This window comes from Choristoneura fumiferana, chromosome 3, assembly GCF_025370935.1.
Source record: "Choristoneura fumiferana chromosome 3, NRCan_CFum_1, whole genome shotgun sequence".
NCBI lineage: Eukaryota > Metazoa > Arthropoda > Insecta > Lepidoptera > Tortricidae > Choristoneura > Choristoneura fumiferana.
Genome location: NC_133474.1, coordinates 19,431,668 through 19,451,987, shown reverse-complemented (window position 1 = coordinate 19,451,987; position 20,320 = coordinate 19,431,668).

Here is a 20,320-nt window from a genome sequence, read left to right as displayed (position 1 = left end):
CATCAAGGATATTTTGGATGTTTGAAAAAGTTATATAATAATATAAAGTCTATTAGTGCTGTTTTGTTCATTTATTTGCCTAGTACTTATTAAATGTTAAAAATTAAATAAATAAATTAACATGAAGTTAAATGACTAATAAAATATTTACATTGAGCTAGGTAATTCACTGGGGTTTTACGACCAGATGCGGATCTTATTATCCTGAGTAAATAATCTCATTTAACATTGGGAAGTTTTACCTTAGTTAACCACAAACAAATATGTGAATCATAGGAATACAATGCGACTGATAATAATGCAATAGGGCTCTTAGATTATCGCTTATTTACACACTATTAAACTTAAAAGTAACCTCCGCCCATGCAATCCTTAAGAACTCTAATGCTTTCATTGACAAGGACTGGAGGTACTCCTGATAGGCCCTGGTATCCTGGTGATTCGTGCTGAACAATTTATTCAAATGTAGGTGATTTGGATTATAATGAATTACAAACAGATAATTGAACCCCCAAAAGGTATTGTTTTTTTTTTCTATTTTTGTGTGAAAATCTTAATGTGGTTCACAGAATACATCTACTTATTAAGTTTCAACAGAATAGTTTTTATAGTTTCGGAAAAAAGTGGCTGTGACATACGGACGGACAGACAGGGTCCGTTTTTTGCCATTTGGCTACGGAGAAAGACTGCTATAGAATTCGCGTCATAAACGATATTCGAAATTCGAATGGTATAGCTTTCCGTCAACGACAGTGTTAAGCTAATGGAGCGTTACGCTACGCCATTCGAGGTGAATATAATTTATTTGTGCAACAAGAGAGCAAAGTTGTTTGTTTGTTTATACTCTTTATTGTACAAAAAGTTTACAAAAAAAATAAAAGTGTAAGTTGTTTTTTGTTGCGAGTGTTGATTTTGAATCCCGAGTAAGCGAAGGATTCCAGGTTAGAATCCTGAAAGCAGCAAGGGATTCAAACACACGAGATGAAAAAAAACTTTGATCTCGTGTGACACGTACAATTTTTCACCTCAGCAGCGAGAACATAATTTAATTGTAACATAAGAATAAAACCACATGTTATATCTACAAAAAAACACATTTAAAAAAAAATCCGATTATTAAGAAACTAATATAATAATCACATTTAAAACCTTTACTCAAAAATGATACGTACAGTCGCGATTACATCTTTAAAAATTCACCAGAAAGTTAAGAATGCCAAACATTGATCAAAAGCTATAAGTAGAGAGGTTTTGAATTCGGAACGAAAAAGTGTTCAGTAGGTACAATACAAATCTCATACTCATAACCATAAATGCATTGTAATTTGAACTTAGAACTACTTGCATATAAAACATGTCATACTTATTTTTTAATACTGCAAAAAGCCTCATTTTTTGGGTAATTAAAAAGGTTGAACAATAAACGTATAATTTATTATAAATGTTATTAAGTATACCTTTAAATATGATTTTATTAAGATTTCTAATATATAAACGTAAATAGATTTGTTACAAATTCATTTAATTTGACATATATTTACTTCGATTGTAAGAGGTAGGTAGTTTACAGAATTATTTTATAAAAAAAAGCAAGAGAAGTGGCTTTCGTGCAACGAGGTTACATACTTTATTAAAAGAGCGGGAAAATTTACATTTTAGAAATACTTTTTTGTCATGTAATTTATCAGGTGTCGATATATTTTGAATACCAAAAATTTAATTTAAGATTGTAATGAACACATTTGATCCTTTCTCTCGCTTTTTTCGTGTTGAAGTGAAAGTGACAGATCAAAGTGAAGTTCAAAAACCTATTTGGAATTCAGTGAGTAGACCCAGCACTGTCGTCCTCAGCATTTAAAAATAAATAAACTAAAAAGTTTCTTTCATGCGACTTTGTTCACTGATTTCTCATAGCAAAACCTGCCTGTTTGAGGTGCTGAGGTGAAAAATATTTTGCTGCCGAGTAATACACTACTTCTTATCTCCAACATCAACGTCATAAATAAGTGATAATTTCTGTACCTTGTCGCTTTCAGTCGTTACACAATTTCGAACGGCTTTTCAAACATGACGTTAAAGTGACAAGGTACAAAAGTGATCACTTATTTACGACTTTGACTGTACATACCTAGGTAGCTAGGTAGGCTTTTGATTATCTAAAAAGGTTTTTGGTTGAGTTTGAAACGCGTCAGTGTAGTATGGTGATGTTGGTGATAGATGGCTTTGTGTGATTTGTGTGTGTTCTTACAGTGTGCAGGTTGAGGAACTGCATGAACAGCTATTTATTGCATAAATGTAGCTATCATAAGGTCGCGGGTTAGCAAAATAATATTTTTTAGAACATCAGCAAAGTAACGCCTGATTCAATAAATTATTCAAAGCTACACAAACTTTTTGAACCTAATTTGGCCTACATCTTTTGCACCTACAACGTGTTAAGTAAACTGAAAACCTCAGACACCTTTTCATTTTAAGTTAGTTGATTGCATTTATTTTCGGATATCTTAATTGTTTCAAAAAATATTCGTGGGTTTTGTTAAGTCAGTAATTCTGCTTGATTTTTAACTCTACAATCCAAAGAGGAAGGAGAGCTACAATCATAATTTGTATTGTCAAGGTATCGACAGTTGCGGCTTCGACGTTTTTAGAAGAATATCAAACTGACAGCAAAACGGCCAGTATTAAGTTATCTTAACGGTATGCAACCTCGCTAAAACATTTAATTGGAGCATGTTGCATTCGTAATTTTAGACTGGGCATAAAACCTGATTCAAAACATTGTGTAATCGATTATACTCTCGATTATGAGCAAACTACTTTCTGGTTTTCAGTTATTTTTTTAACACCATGTTTATGATAAATTATACAATAAAACGGCAGTTAGCGCCTTCAGCTCCTATGTCAACTTTAGTACGAATTTCGTATTCCTAAAATTACTCCCATAGAAGTTAATGTTCACTGGCAAAGTAAACGAGAAGACATACGATCTCACGGCAGTAAATATACGGAAGTTAATGTTTCCATAATTGATAATGTTTTTGTTTTGTTATCATTCTAACGAGCTGTTCCGTTGTTATTTAATTAATAAATTATGGTTGCAATCGTTTACCAGACGAAATTATTAATTATGTTCGTAGTGAATACAAATATTTAAATACATAAATTTAACAGCTTTCAAATAATATTTATGACTATGAATTAGGTATGCTAAATTAAAATTTCACAAAAAAGCTAAAACTAAAGCAATTTTTCTGTCAATTTTATTCTCTTTTCAAAACGGCGTAGCGCAACTGACAAGTACACATTACGAAATGACTTAGAAATTAACTAGACTTTTAGGAACTGATTTAGCAAATTATACGATTAAAAAAAAACAGATATTTTAAAATCAATGCAATTACTGAACTAACTTAAAACAGAAAAGGCTTTTGAGGTGTCTGTGGTTTTCAGTTATTTAGATAAAACCTTGTAAATGGCTTTTTAGCCATAATTACGAATATGTGCGGTCACCCTTTTAGCTAGCGTGACATTTATTATTATATTCTTCTTGTTATGGGTCTGTAGCCGTGACCCTATTATTTTCTTTTATAAGTCACGGGGCTAACTATTTTTATCTTTTATGTTTTGGGCGCATACGCAATTGCCAGGAGCTAAGCGATTTAGAGAACCTGTCTTAAGTGTTTTACCGGTCCCTTATAATTTCCTGGAAATTAATGTAAGAGATATATCTGATGTTTTTTTGTTTCTGCGAACAAAGTAAAAAAAAAAATGTTTTACAGATATATTGTATTGATCTCGGTCTATATGCGTATTACGCGTCCCACTATAGGGTACAGGCCTCTTTTGAGAATGAGGGGGCCAGGGCCGAAAAGCGAAAATGAGAGGGCTACGACCATGTAATTCCCATGCGGTCCCAGTGCGGATTGGGAATTTCAAATCTATTCAATTTCATAACCTTCGTTCCTGTAGCAACATGTTCTGTGAATATTGCAGACTAGGCACTTTTTTTTAGTTGCATATTTTTTATAATTAGATAATCTCATAATAGGTAACATATATACCTACGTAACAGTAACATGGTGGTGATTAATTTTTTTGTCGTTATATTAAATTTTGGAATTAAACACATTGATTTCAGCTCCATGGTTCACTTTCATCTTCAACCGTCAACCGGAAGACGTTCACTGATGAACAAAGGCCTGCCCCTTAGAACGCTACAATGAATGACAACTCGCCATTTGCATCTTACCGGTTACCTGCCACTCTCTAGATTTCTCTCTAGATTTCTCGTGGGAGGCCAAAACGCTTCGTCTTCTGGTTCGCAATCGCCACTCGAGGACTTTCGCTTTCACTGTCATCTTACTATGCCAAGAAAATTTCGGAACCGATTGACGTAGGTGATCAAAATACTCCCATTGACGGACGTAAGCTATCATCAGTACGGCATCAATGATATTTCTCAGCTCCGTCATCATCATGTCAGCCGTAGGACATCTACTTTTAGACAGGCCTTCCGATTTCTACCAAATACGCTTTCCTTTTCTTCCTTGGGCACCCGCAAAAGATATAAAAGCTTTACAGTTCCGCTGATGAGCTGTTGGTTAATTGCTTAGTGCGCTTCCGAGATTATTACCACATTGGGAAGAGCCTCTTTGTCGTTTTCCTGGTAACTAAATAACTCCTTTATTTCACTCAAAGGTTGACTGGAAGGGATGTTTAATGAGTACTTGGGCGACCGAGCTTTAGGAGAATAAGAATATTTATATGACATCTTATAACTTACATTTGAAATTTACCACGAGCTTTACGGTGAAGAAAAACATCGTGAGGAAACCTGCACACACCTGCGAATTAATTCAATGGTGTGTGTGAAGTTCCCAATCCGCACTGGGCCCGCGTGGGAACTACGGCCCAAGCCCTCGCATTCTGAGAGGAGGCCTGTGCCCAGCAGTGGGACGTATATAGGCTGGGATTTTTTATGTTTTTATTTTTATCTTTTAACTTTAAACATGTAATTCATGTATTGTATGTATGTATATTTATTTATTTTGGGGGTCTGGGAAACGGCTGTACTTTTTCAAGATTCCCGTTACAACTAAATAAATATACAAAACTTTTTTTTATAATAATAATATCTGGGTCAAGGGCCAGATACAGCAGAAGGCGGTACTTCTGGACACGTAACGCATTGTCCGAAGGTTCCTCACTCTGCGGCCCTGACCACCGGTAGCTTGGGCCCTGTCCCGTTACGGGCAGCAAACTAGGTTAGGTTTTTATATTGTTTGTACTTTTTGTATTTTACTTTTTATAACTATTATAAAAACCTAATCTAAAAATAAAAATAAATAAAGGGAATAATAAATAATAAATTCATTTATATAATATAGTTTTACATTTGCACATAAGTAAAGTATTTCTGTGTTAACATAAAATATCTTTGTTATGTTGTAAAAAGCAAACCAGTGTCTACAAAAGATAACTACGAGTACCTACTTGTAAACCTTTGAGTGGATTAAATCATCAAGTTGGGTAATTAGGAACCGAGTAAATGTAGAAAATGTTTCATTAAATAACCTGTTTTATTTAGGACTAGCTGTTGCCCGCGACTCCGTCCGCGTAGAAGTATACAAAATTGTTTACGTCCTATTTTTAGACCTACCGAATATACACAAAAAAAAACATAAAAATCGGTCAAGCCGTTTCGGAGGAGTTTAGTTACAAACACTGTGACACGGGAACAAACGTAATATTTTGATTTGTGAAGCGTGTATTTTCAGTGGCGTAGCTTTGGTTTCATATAGAAGTACTCAAAATGAGTTGTACAAGTAGGTACAGCTCATTTTGAGTCGCCGTGTGGCACAAACTGGACTTTTGTAAAAAAACGAATGCAGCAAAAATAACGCGATCGAAATTACGCGACTCATAATTAAAAAAATTACGCTCATCTGCATTATTAGTGCACTGCAGCATTAGTGTCCAAATGTTGGACAATGGGTTTACTAATGTTTCGGCGAAAAACGTTTGGCAACCTGATTCATTTCGCAACTTTTCATTTATTTTCAAATGTTTAATATTTCTGAAACTGTAAATATTTCACGATTTTTACAAAACTAACCTAACCCAACTTATAGGGTAGAGATGACCCTGAAATAAATCCTACAATATTTACAGTTTGCGAAATGAAACAGGTTGCCAAACGTTAGTTGCGAAATGAACGGATAACAGCACAAATTTTCTCCTCCTCTTTCTGCCATTCACATCTGTAAACAATTATGATACTGTCTCTCGGTTACGTTCCGCCATCTACTTTTCGGTCTGCCACTGCTTCGATGACCATTACACGGAATTCAATAGGTAGTGATTTAGACCCGTCTATGGTTGCAATCGTCAGATATGAGCCCACTCCCGTTCAAAATGTGAAAACCTTGGTTTATCGGCGATGAAGAATTCAAGCTATCAAATCGATAGCAGCTGTCAGTTTTGATGCTTGCAATAGGATTGTCAGAGATTTAATTGCTTGACTTTCACCATTGAGAGCTCGGCGTAAGGCTAAAACGCAGTATCACCAAATCATTAAGCACCTATCTCCGAGGCCATGGTTAGCCCTAAATAAGCATTTTTGCTGTAACTAAATCACTAAAAGCCAAAGCAATTACATCATAACACGGTTAGATTGATTAGTTTCCAAGTTATCTGGTTTGTTGAAGATTAACAAAATCTATCCCGTCCGTCTCTGGGGCCCGCTCCGGCTCCCGGAGAATTGATGGATTGTGTTTCGACGTCCGATATAATTGTACTGATGAATAAAAATCTGGTAAGTCATGGAGGAAATAGCGATAAAGATGAATTCCACAACATACTTATTTTTATTTCCTTATTGTTGCGGAATATCTGGACATTTTTGGTTAATTAATATTGAAAAAGATTTTCAATTATAATAATTACCTAGTTAATTATTATTTATTTACACTTTTTTGTGTATCGCATATTATTGTGGTGTACAATAAATAATAATTGTATTGTATTTTACGGTATTATTTTTAAATTACAATGGTCGTATAAATTGTAATATAAAATTTGCAAACCATGTTTTGACCGTTTTCCTGTTCCTCAAAGCTGTTCTTAGCTTAAATTTGGTATATTTAGTTATGTATTTAAATACAGTAAATATCTAATACCTTTAAACGAGCAAACTTATTTGTTTTATTGACAATAGAAAAAATACGTGTCTAATATTTTGTTATAATTTAACTGACATACTTAGGGGCCGTTTCACCACCCATTAATTAATTTTATTTGACGGATAAATTTAATTAATGGATGATGAAACAAGGGGTAAAGAGAATATAATATTTTTACCCAGAACTCAACCCAATTCTGATGGTCTGACCAGGATCGTCTCCGTAGGACGAAACTCTTCAATGGTTAATGGAATCGACTTGAAACTTGTCAAGGTACAGTCAGTAAAATAGCTTCTATTAAGTTTATTTATTTATTAAGCCACAATTTACAAAATAACAACTTAAAAATATTTTCGCCAAACTGCTAAGCAGTTTGTTGGTGAAGACAGCACTCTCAAGTAAAAGTCTCAAATGAAAGTCTTAATAAAAACTTATCCACTTGATTTCGATTTTGTTGTGACAATTCCTGTTGGAGATCCTACTAAAATGTTGCTCCGAAAACTCCTTCCCAAGGATGAGATTTTTTTTTGCCATTTAATCTGTGTAATGCAACCCTATTTATATTTATAAGTTAGTGTAAGCACTAACCACAAGACAAATTACAAACTTATTGTTTACTCAGATAGAAACTATAAACTAGGTCGGCGCACAATGACTTTCGTGTAGGTAGGTACTTTAAGTAAATGCTTAAGTAAACTTATTAAATAACAACAAACATTTGTCGAAACCAGTTTTAGTCGATGATCAAAATAGAAAGCCATTGCGCCATTAGAACAAGTCACTCTAAATATATATTTTTTGCTGAACAACAATGTGAAATGACTTTTCTAGACACGCGGCAGCGGGTCAAGCCAAGTTCAAAAGAAAAGAAATGGCGACGCAGCGGCCGTGTGTTATTTTACATGAACCGTTTGGAGTCACTTTTGATCCCTACATAACTCAACATTTATCAAACATGCAGTTACCCGCGACTCCGTCCGCGTAGAATTCGGTTATGGCTATCCCGCGGGAACTGCCTAACTGCCTATGCAATTCTCTGGGATAAAAACAATTCTAAGTCCTTCCCCAGGACTCAAACTATTTATCTGCATACCGAATTTTATCTAAATCGGTTCAGCGGTTTAGACGTGATGAAGTAACAAACAAAGAGACTGACAAACTTTTGTATTTATAATATTAGTTGGATAAACATGAAATTTTGTTCATTTAAGGGCAACACACACAGAGAGCGGGCGCGGGTCGTGCGCGGGCCCGCGACGGGCGTATTTGCATGGCGGTATATGGACGCCTTCACACAGAACGCGGCGCGGGCGCGGGTCGTGCGCGGGCCGCGCCCGTCGCCCGTCGTCACAAACAGCGCGTGGGCCGAGCGCAGAGTTACCAGCTCTCAAAAATATTTATCCCTGAAACTTAAGTTAAAAAGCCCCAAAACTCGATTTTAATGAAAATTTGTAAGTACTTTAAAGTCGAATATTCGCAAATAATCGAAAATCGTCTTACTAACCCCCTAATGGTTTTAATTTAAAAGACCCCACACTATAGGGTTGGATGAAAAAAAACCCCTACTTTACGTGTATCCAAAAAAAAAAATTATTTTTATTTTTCATTGTACCATTTTGTCGGGATAGTTATCATATATATCCGTGCAAAATTACGGCTTTCTAGCATTGATAGTCCCTGAGCAAAGCCGCGGACGGACAGACAGACAGACAGACATGGCGAAACTATAAGGGTTCCGTTTTTGCCATTTTGGCTACGGAACCCTTAAACCGTATTCATGCGCAGTAGCTAGTTAATTTGGCGTAAATAAAATCTAAGTATTTTATTTTTCAATTAATTGGTACTACAGAAAAATCTGATATATTTTTCCATTGACTAGTAAAGCTTATTCCTGTCGATAAAAAAAAAAACAGCCACTTTTAAAAATTTCATCCATCACCCATCATTACATAAATTGGATTTAATTAAGTAAGTAAATAAGTTTGACCTTGGTGCGCAAGCGCGTTTGTCGTTTTCCACATATATCTCGCGGCACTGTAGTATAATTCTGTGTCGAGTTGACAAAATTGTCGTATCTATTATTGGTTCTAGAACTGTTTTAATTTGTACTCCAAAAGTCGCCAGATAAACCATTTTTGTCGTCAAATCAAAACTTTTTTGCGGTCGCTAAGATTTAAGCAAAAGTCCTCACTTTTAAGGACTAAGTCACTAAACTGGCAACATTGATAGCCGCTGCGGGCCCGCGCCCGCTCTCTGTGTGAATACAACGAACCGCGCGGCTCACGCGGCGGACACGACCCGACCCGCGCACGCTTTCTGTGTGTGTTGCCCTTTATTAAGGCTAACTAAGACTTCTGGTGTTCTATAAAAGTCCACTGAGAGCTAGTTAGACGTGTAGACTCGCAGGTTCATTACAAATTGGAGAGCAAGCAAATAATAAGCCTGTATAGTATTTGTATGAAAAAAAAAAACAATAGAGATTTTCGGATTTTTTTATCTTTTGTTTTTGGACTGTGTTCTTAAAGCTTTACTTTCTGTGAAATTTTATAGTTTTGTATCCGTGGGAAGTACCTCTAAAGTAACTTCGTTTCCCACAATAGGTTTAACTGAAAATTGACCGTTATATTCTTCATTCATTTAAAACCCTTTTGACATGCATATATTTTAATTTTTTATTCTTATCCATTCTTACCATGTTGTCACAAATCACCGAAAAACTGAAAGCAACATACTTGAAATGAAATTCCGATCTGTCGCTAGCACCTATATGTTAATCATCGACCACAAATAAAAAAAATAGCTTATTGATGGTTGCCAGGTAATCGCACAGGTGTAATGCGTAAATTTTATCAATGTAATGTAATACATCAAACTTGCATACTAATATGTGCCTTTCTGTATTTCACAGGTAATTTAGTCTAAATAAAAGTGAGGAGGAAGCAGAAGTAACAGGTAAAGAATATTTAATGCTTACCATCATAAAGTTATTTAATCAACATTTCAAATTTCGCATAAATCCAACAAACTATCAGACTAACACATCAAGTAGAGGGCATAAATGTCTATACAGCCATAGTGTTAAATACACGCTCGACTTTGCGGGGGCACTAAACAGTGTCCTTACCCAAAAACGATACATCGACCTTAAGGGTAGCATAAAGATGTATGGGTATTGTGATATTCTTGACATCTATCTGCGGTAAGGTAACGGTGTAAAAATCTGTAAAAAAATACCAATTAATTATGAAATTCGTTCACAGAATTTTTCGTTTACAATTGCTCTTGATCTTAATACAAAGTCTCTAAGTGCACCTCAGGATGTGTCAACGAAGCCATAAAAAACCTAATTTGACAGACGCATAAGCACTTCACGCCTTGATGAACTGGAGATTTAAAAATAATATAATGGTACGCCGTCAGCAAAAACTGAATCAAATCGTTCTACGCAGACTTTCGAGCCTTAATGAGGAAAACTTTTCTCTTTCCAGTCTCAGTTATTCATAGCGCTTTTCTATGGAATTGGCAGTGTTTAAATGCATCTAGATTTTTTAATATGACAAGTACCTGCCTAACAGACGCTGCGAAAAATCCTAACGATCAGATTGCACGGTTCGGCCGGTACCGTTTATATTTTCAACCGACTTCAAAAAAGGAGGAAGTTCTCAATTCTGGTGTATATTTTTTTTAGTATGTTTGTTACGCGATAACTCCGCCAATTGTGGGCCGAATTTTAAAATTATTTTTTAGTTCTAAAGGACATACTTCTGAGGTGGTCCCATTGACACTAAATCAGGATCTGATGATGGAATCCTAGAGAAATCGAGCGCAACCCTCTAATTTTTAAAGCACACCTATAGCGATTTTGGCATTTTTAACACCAAGTCAAGTATTTACTTTCATAAAGTATCATTTGGTGAACTGGACCTGATGATGAAGACCGTGTAAGTACCGCTATTCTGTTATAAAATAATATTACTATGCCGTGTTTAAGCTTAATGGAATCTTTGTGAGATGCACTTTGGCTACAAATCACTAAAAGCTATGAAAAAAAATAACAAAAAATGGAACCGACTTCAAAAACCTTGAAAATAATTTTCTACTAGTTTGAAGTCGCCAAATTCATAATAATATGTAGGTGAGGTAGACGACTATATAGTTCCACTCCTGCTGGGTCGTACCTTTAAAAACGAGCAACTCTTGTGTATAATATAGATCCCCGAAATATATCTGCATCGATTTCGATGAAATTTGGTAGTTATCTGGGGGTTTTAGGGGATGACAAATCGATCTAGCTTGGTTTTATCTCTGGGAAAACGCTTATTATCGAGTTTTAGCCCGAGCAAAGCTCGGTCGCCCAGGTACTACTAATGGTAAAATAGAAAGATAGTAAAACAAACACGTACAATACAAGGTATGCAAGGATTTTTTCGAAACGGCTACGGAACCTTATCCTGGGCGCGTCTGACACTCTCTTTCCCGGTTTTTTACAGTCTGTGTATAATGTAAGAGATTTATCTAGACGTAATAAGTCTGCGAAGTTATTATTTAATCGTTTTTTAATGTCGTCAGCACGGCCACTTTCCGACACCCCCAGCGCCGGTAATTAAAATCAGATAATTATTCTCTTGGCTACTTTATCCTATGGCTTGCAGATATAATTCATACTCATACCCACTTTGAACAGGATAGTATAGTTAAGGGAGTACCGAGTTTCTACTTGTAGCGCTAATAATTTTAGATGTTCTATTGCACTTGTGGATAGGAATATGGAGAAAGCGCGGTTGCTTAAGATAGGTTGGTCAGAAAGAGGACTCTTGTTATCGCTTACAATTTTTTTTTCTCAAAAATGTCAGTAGAAGTTGACATTATTCTTCACATGTTTGCAGACAGCAAATATTTGTATGATAAATACGAATGTTTGTTCTCGGGTCTTGGATGTTTAATATGTATTTAAGTATGTATTTATCTGTATAAGTGGTTACGTAGCGTAACATCTAAAATCAAATTACATAAGCTTGATACACATACGTCTAGAATGTCGAAAGCCTAAATAAATAATATTTTTTATTAAGGTTATTATATTCACTCGAAATCGTTATTCTAACATATGGTTACCCCTGTGTATCCACATTATTACACATTAATAGGTAGTAGGTTAGGTTCGTTTGGTATCTTCAGATGCCCGAATGGCAGACCGCCCAAAATAGGAGCCCTTCGACATCAGGCGTGGGTTGCCTGCTGCTGAAAATATATTATGCAACTGATAAAATAATCTACTGGTAAAATATGCGAAAAAAATAAACGCGAACATTAAAAAACGCTTCCTGAAAAATCGCTACAGGAAAAAAGACAAATAAATAATAATTAAATTTGACTTTATGTATTTTGAACGTTATGCAAAGTGAGCAGTATAGATTACAAACGTTATGAATTTTAATTTAATGTATTTTCTAATTAAAAACATATCTTGCAGTTAGTCATTAAATGTCGCACATAAAAACGAGGAAGCGTTTTATTAACTTCCAAATGGATATGTCTAGGTTGTTGGGTGAATATATACCAAAACTATTGCAACATGCAGAAAAATAGAGCCAAGTTCTATAACACCTACCTACCTATACTTAATTAACTAGATTTATTTTTAACCCCCCATAAAAAGGGGTGTTATAAGTTTGATGCCAATGTCAGTCGGTCTATCTGTCTGTGACATCGTAGCTCTCAAACGGATGGGCCGATCTCGATGCAGTTTCTCTTACGTGAAAGCGTGTTTACTTGCCATGGTTCTTGTCCAAGTGTCATTGAAATGAATTCAGCCGTTTTTGAGATATTGAACTTAGAAATTACAGAGTCAGGGGTTTTTTAAGTTGGTTAGGTTATAGTTATTGTTTTCTTGACTTTGATACTGGATTCATACCATTTTCTAGTTTATAGTTAAATTTCTCCTGAGCAAAGTTCAACCAAAATCATAATTAAGCATTGCATTGATATGGATTTTTTGATTAAGGAAACACATATCTACCTATTTACTAGTTTTCCTCTGTTATAATTCAAATTTTAATTCAGAACTTAGCCCTCTTTGGCCGAAACTCAAAACAGGATAAATTCGTAAAGACTGATAAACATGTACTTACCTATTCTGTGGTTGTTTATTTGAACGCAATTTACCTATACCACAAGTTTTGATAAACAGAGGAAAATAATATTCATGACCACTTCCTGTTTTATTATAAAAAACCGGCCAAGAGCGTGTCGGACACGCGACATGCGTTATAACACATTTAAAACACTTACTACAGTCTTAAAATCTATTACCAGAAAAAGAGCGTATCTTCATGGCACTTGTTCTTATGTTGAGAAGCGCAGTTTTTCGGCAATAATTCAAAAACGGTATATCCGATCATATTGAAACCAATTTTCGTTGAAAGTATTTATTAAGCGTTACCTTTCCATATTTTTTTTCATATTTTTTGGACAAACGGTTTACAAGATAGAGTGGGGGGACACAATTTTTGCTACTTTGGGAGCGATTATTTCTGGAAATCTTCACTTAATCAAAAAAAGTTTTTGAGAAACCTTACTATCTTTTCGAAAGAGCTGTCGAACTATGTGCCACACGTTGATGCGGGTTATTTTTTTTTTTTCAATTTCTGTTACATGTATGGACTGCCACCCAGCCACCAGCGGTTTTGACAAGACATATGTACACACTCCAAATTTCATTGATATACATCTTGTAGTTTTCGAGTAAAATGCCTGTGACATACGGACGGACGGACAGACAGACAGACAGACAGACGGACTTAACGAAACTAAGAGGGTTCCGTTTTTGGTATTTTGACTCCGGAATCCTAAAAAAAAAAAAAAAAACGACTCCAGGACTCGTTCCTGGACTCACACCTGCGCTTCTATGTTTCGTTTTGTGACGTTCTAAGTATTGTCACGTTGTCTTATGGCCGGTATTTGGAGTAGGCTCTAGGCGCAGCGTTTTTTTTTAATATTATTACCTAGTACTAGTAACCTAAGTTTGTCGGGGAGTGATTGTCTTTTGTCATTCGTGTCCGGTTATACCTCGGAAGCATTAGTTGTAGTGGTCTTTAGGTAGTTTGTTGGGCTGTAATTGCTTGATCTGTGAGATCTTTCCACTGAATCACCACTTTCGATTTATTTATTTACCTAATTGTTTCGTAAATCACATTGTTCTGTTTTGCATACCTATACTCGATAGGTAACACATTATACAAAAACAAACCAAGAGCGTATCGGACATGCCCAGGATAGGTTTATATTTTCAACCGAGGAAAAAAAACGGAGGAGATTCTCAAGTCGACGCGCATATTTTTTTTTATGTATGACCACGCATAACTTTTTACATAGTAGTCCGATTTTGATAATTCTTTTCTTATTGGAAAGCGTACCCCGAGGGTGGTCCCATTAAATATTTGGAAAAAATATTCGTACCCTAAGGGTAGGAAAACAGGGGATGATTTATTGTTCAGTCACTGATTGTACTGTATGACCAGGCATAACTTTTTACAGAGTATTCCGATTTTCATATTTATTTTTTTATTGGATAGGGTATACCTTGAAGTTGGTATTATATAAATTTGGAAAAAAATACCTCAATGGTGGGCCAAAGGTATGAAATAAAAACTTTTTAACAAAAAAAATTAAACCGCTGAAAAAACTGAAAAGCAAAAAATAATTAAGTTAAATACTATATACTGTTAGACTACCAAGAATTCTCAAAAAAACTTAGCCGTAATACTTTTCTTTGTTAGTTTGATAATTTTAGTATCATAGGAATTTTCTGAAAAATTTTAAACAAACAGTTTCGCTTTTAGAGGGGGAGGGACGCTAGATTTCAACAAAAATTTGTTCTTCAAAATTGGATATTTTTAAAACGAATCACTATATCGAAAAATCGTCTTCTCAACTCCGTAATGCTTTTAAAAGACCTATTCAACGATACCCCACACCATAATGTTAGTTGAGAAAAAAATATCACTCACACTTTACGTTTGTGGAACTAAAAAAAAAGTGTCTATATTTTATTTTACCGCTTTGTTGGCGTAATTTGATAAATTACCCACTGCCGGCACAGGCCTCCTCTCAGAACGAGACGGCTTGGGCCATAGTTCCCACGCGTGCCCAGTGCGGTTTGTGCAGGTTTCCTCACGCTGTTTTTCTTCACCGCACAGCTCGTGGTAAATTTCAAATCTAATTCCGCACATGAATTTCGAAAAACTCAGAGGTGCAAGCCGGGGTTTGCTAAAAATTTGCCAAATATATCTATGCAAAATTACAGCTTTCTAACACTAATGAGCATTTCTAAAAAAGTTTGTACATTTGTCATTTCTCATTGTCCTCTGCCGATTTATTGTTTTCTTTAATCACGAGGCCACTGCATATTATATTTGAACTATTAAACATAAAATTCGTTTCATTATCTTAAATAACAATTAACTATCTTAAATACATATGTATTTGATTATTAAAAAAACATATTTTTAAAATAATCGTCCAGTACAATTTGTATGAAAAGTTAAATGTCCCATTGTAAATTTCGAACATTAAATATCGATTTTTTTAATCAGTTTTAAGGTCTCGATTCAGTGGTCTGTTTTATTACCTTCTTATAGTCTCAAGCAATCATTTTCCATATGTTTTTCATATGATTGTCTAAGAAATATATTTAAAAATTAAAAAATTAAGTTTGTCCTACAAAAAGTTCCTATTTCGATTCCAGTTTTTGTTACCGCATTTTCGTCCTTAAAAGGTATTTCTACAAAATTTAGTAGATTCTTCATAGGAAGCTGGCAACACCAGCATCATTTTGCCATCTTTAATCAGTACAGTTTGACGGCACATTTCAAAAATCGAACTGCTGGTTGAAACAAGTGCGTGGTTGGTCATAACTGAAATAAAAGTCCACTTTTGTTACTGGAAAACTTGGGTAAGTTTTGAGTTTTTATTACTTTGACATGTATTATATTTATTAACACTTTATCAAGATTTATATGTTTAAATTATTTGCTCAAATTGTACGTTACATTTGGTTTGACGAATTTTTTAAATGTGTCGGGTACCATATCGTTACTTCCTTTTTTGTTACTTTTGAATGGTAACGTATGGCTAGGAAATGGGAGTAACAAAAAAGGATCCCTAAGGCAGTGTGTAGACTATTAAATTTGAGAATGTCTTTTGTTTATTTATATGAGAGATCATCATCATCATTGCACATCTATTTCTCTTGTTAACTGTTAATTTCAAGTTTTTATGTACAATATTAAAGACTTTATATACATACATCAAAAGTTAATGTTTTTAAATGTTTTTTCTGTGATCTCTTCATAATAAAAATGTATGAATAAATAATTTAACACAACATTTTGTATCAACATTTTGATTTCACTCTGTATTATGTGATTTAATTACATAATTATTATTTTTTATTTAATATGAAGAAAAACTATTTTTGTGTTTCATTTATATTATAATTATAATATTGCAATCGACTAATGCACACTGTGCCTAAGAGTTCCTAATTTGTTACCAATGTTCCTATTATTGTTACTGTTCCGTAAAAAAATATGAAGTTTTTGATATTTTTTGTTTATATTTTGTTAAAATATCATATATTTTAAATATTTCAGACGAATATTTACCAATTTCATTATGATAATTTCCAAATAATATTAATGCAACTTTAGAAATGTGCATTATATTGTAATTTTTCAGGGTACGTTTGACCAAATGGTAACGTAAAGGAGTGATTATCTTCATTATTTTTGTAATTACCTTAAAACAGTAAGAATTAGCATTAAAAACGTCAACAATGTTATTATTGCTACCTTATTTCTTCAATAAAAGCAACTAAATAATGTGTGTGGTTTTTATTATACTTAATTGAATCTTAGTCACAAAATAGGAATTATCGACTGCCTCGACTCAGTTGATAAAACTTTACAGCTTATTTTATAGTTACAATCTCTAAGAAATATATTATTTAGAATCTTTAAGAACTAGGTAATAATATGCAATTAAAATAATAAGCAAAATGATTACTTTAAAATTAGCCTATGCTGTCCGCAAAATGTACAAAAACTTTTTTAGAAATGCTCTAATAGTCTTCTTTTCAGTTTTTAATATTTTGTAGTAACATTATAACGTATATTATTTACTAGATAACAGTCATGAAATAGTTTTTTTAAATTTTTAAGATGAGCTCTTGATTTTGAAACCCATATTAGTCAAAATTGAAAATACAAACTGAAACATAGATAGACAGAAAAAACAGAAAAATAAGACCATCACTGGGAATCGAACCCAGGTCCTCGGTAATCCGTACCGCGTGCTATACCGCTACACCACTGATGGTCAACGGTACCGACACGAATTTCCCTATGCACCTAATATCTCAGCTTGTGTTTCTTACTTAGTCACTTAAGCAGCGACGCTAGCGACATCTATGCCGTAAGCCCTCAAACTTGGTGCATAGGGAAATTCGTGTCGGTACCGTTGACCATCAGTGGTGTAGCGGTATAGCACGCGGTACGGATTACCGAGGACCTGGGTTCGATTCCCAGTGATGGTCTTATTTTTCTGTTTTTTCTGTGCATCTATGTTTCAGTCTGATTTTCAATTTCGGTTTTACGGGATGACCGTAAAAGTAAAAATTTGGAATTGAAATAAAAAATACAAAAAGATTCCAAAAAACCAATCCATATTAGTCATGTTGGAAAAAATATATTTTTTGTTGTAGGCTTGCGTTTGGCCACAATCACGCCTGATGGAAAGCGAGGATGACGCCTACGATGGAGCAAGCTTGCCTAGTAAATGCTCATTCACCCTAGACTTCATCATCATACATCCTACGGCAGTCCACTGCTGGACATAGGCCTCTTCCATGGCGCGCCACAACACTCTGTCTTCAGCCCCTCGCATCCATCCGCCGCCAGCGATCCTCTTAAGGTCATCCGTCCACCGTGCCTCAGGACGCCCTACACTACGTTTTCCCGTCCGTGGTCTCCATTTGAGGACTCGTCTGCTCCACCGTTCATCGGTCCTGCGACAGACGTGGCCAGCCCAGCGCCACTTCAACGAACTAATTCTCTGAGCAATGTCAGTGACTACCCTAGACTTGAAGCGGCCAAATTGTAGTGTTCAGGAAACACAGTCGCAGGCAGGGAAATCCACTCTTTTGATACGCGTGAAAAACAATACCACTTCTTGCAGTCGGGTAAAAAGAATCGAGGAAGACATTACTAGCAGGTACACGATTGTTATTATTCAGCTGTACCTATGCCCATACCTTTTATCCCTTCGCTTGAAGCCACATCAGTTCCTGCGACTTACCTAACCCTGTCCCTGTGGATAATTTTCAGCCCTTCCTCGTTGTATGGGACAAAGTTTATTCGCTAGGGATAAGCATTAAAAGTATAAATTTTTACGCGTGAAAAAAGTTGTAATTTTGATTTATTTTACAAGGTATTTTCTAAATAATGTTTAGGGTTCCGTGGTCAAGATGGATGAAAATTATAATTTGGTAGATACGAGTAACAAAGTAATCTATAGGATAAAATTTTGAACATATACAGGGTTATTTGTAATTCAATAGCATCCTTTTAACCCTAAACTCCTACCACTTAAACAAATATTTTTTTCATCACACTTGCTCGTAAACAGTGTCATAACTTGTTTGTTTCTTACTTAGTCACTTAAGCAGTGACGCTAGCGACATCTATGCCGTAGCCCTCATCGAGAAACTCAGTATTTCAGTTTGTATTTTCAATTTAGGTTTTACGGGATGACCGTAAAAGTATAAATTTGGAATTGAAATAAAAAAATACAAAAAGATTCCAAAAAACCAATCTTAATTTGATTGCTTAGTAACGGGTGAGCGGTTAGTTCCAATGGAGTGCCGAAAAAAGTTTCTCGATGAGGGCTACGGCATAGATGTCGCTAGCGTCACTGCTTAAGTGACTAAGTAAGAAACAAACAAGCTGAGATATGAGGTGCATAGGGGAAATTCGTGTCGGTACCGTTGACCATCAGTGGTGTAGCGGTATAGCACGCGGTACGGATTACCGAGGACCTGGGTTCGATTCCCAGTGATGGTCTTATTTTTCTGTTTTTCTGTGCATCTATATTTCAGTTTGTATTTTCAATTTAGGTTTTACGGGATGACCGTAAAAGTAAAAATTTGGAATTGTAATTATAAAATACAAAAAGATTCCAAAAACACAATCTTAATTATATTTTTTCTTTAAGATATAAAAAAATTACTCGCAAATGTGATGAAAAACATTGTATGTCGCACGGGCGGTACTAGAATTACGCTTAAGTGACAGTGGAAGGTTGCTCTTTTAAAAGCAATTTTAAAATTAATTACTACTGGATTATTTTCCAACTCTGACATTTGACTACCTGGTTATTAAAAGTTCAATCAGTTTCTAAAAATAAAATCGAAGTCTTATAATAATCAATCTCGGTGACACACTCGTTTAAAAATTAGTAATTCTGTTCTTTGACATCCAACTTGATTCGATCACATCGGGGTACAAACGGGGATTTTGAACAAAAGAAAAACTCCCAGCAGACCTATGCAGGTTTACGGCCAATCTGGCAATATTGCGTCCTCCAATTCGTAACCATAATATAAAAGTTTTTCCACGGATTCACGCAATTTCTTTGTCGGGATTCCGACGACATGACAACACTGAAAGGTTCCAAATAATATTATTCACGTTAGCAAAAAAAATTTCTTATGTGAAAAAAGTGATATTAGTTTTAGTTTTCTAGCATGTTTTGGTTTCGTGCACTTTACATCTTTTGTAGGTTTTAAGGATACCTTTATAGGACTTATAAGTTTTTATATTTATTCATAGATATAAGTAGATACTAGATGTAAACACAGTTATGTTACAAGAATGAAGTAAGCATTAATTATAATAATTATTGGACAAGCGCAGCGTTAGACGTCCACCAACGAGATGGACGGATGACCTGGTTAAAGCGTCGGGTTCAGGTGGGATGCAGGCCGCTTCCAACCGTAGCAACTGGAGGTCTATGGGGTAGGCCTACGTCCAACAGTGGGCATAGGCTAATATGATGATAATCATAAATTATAATTATTACAA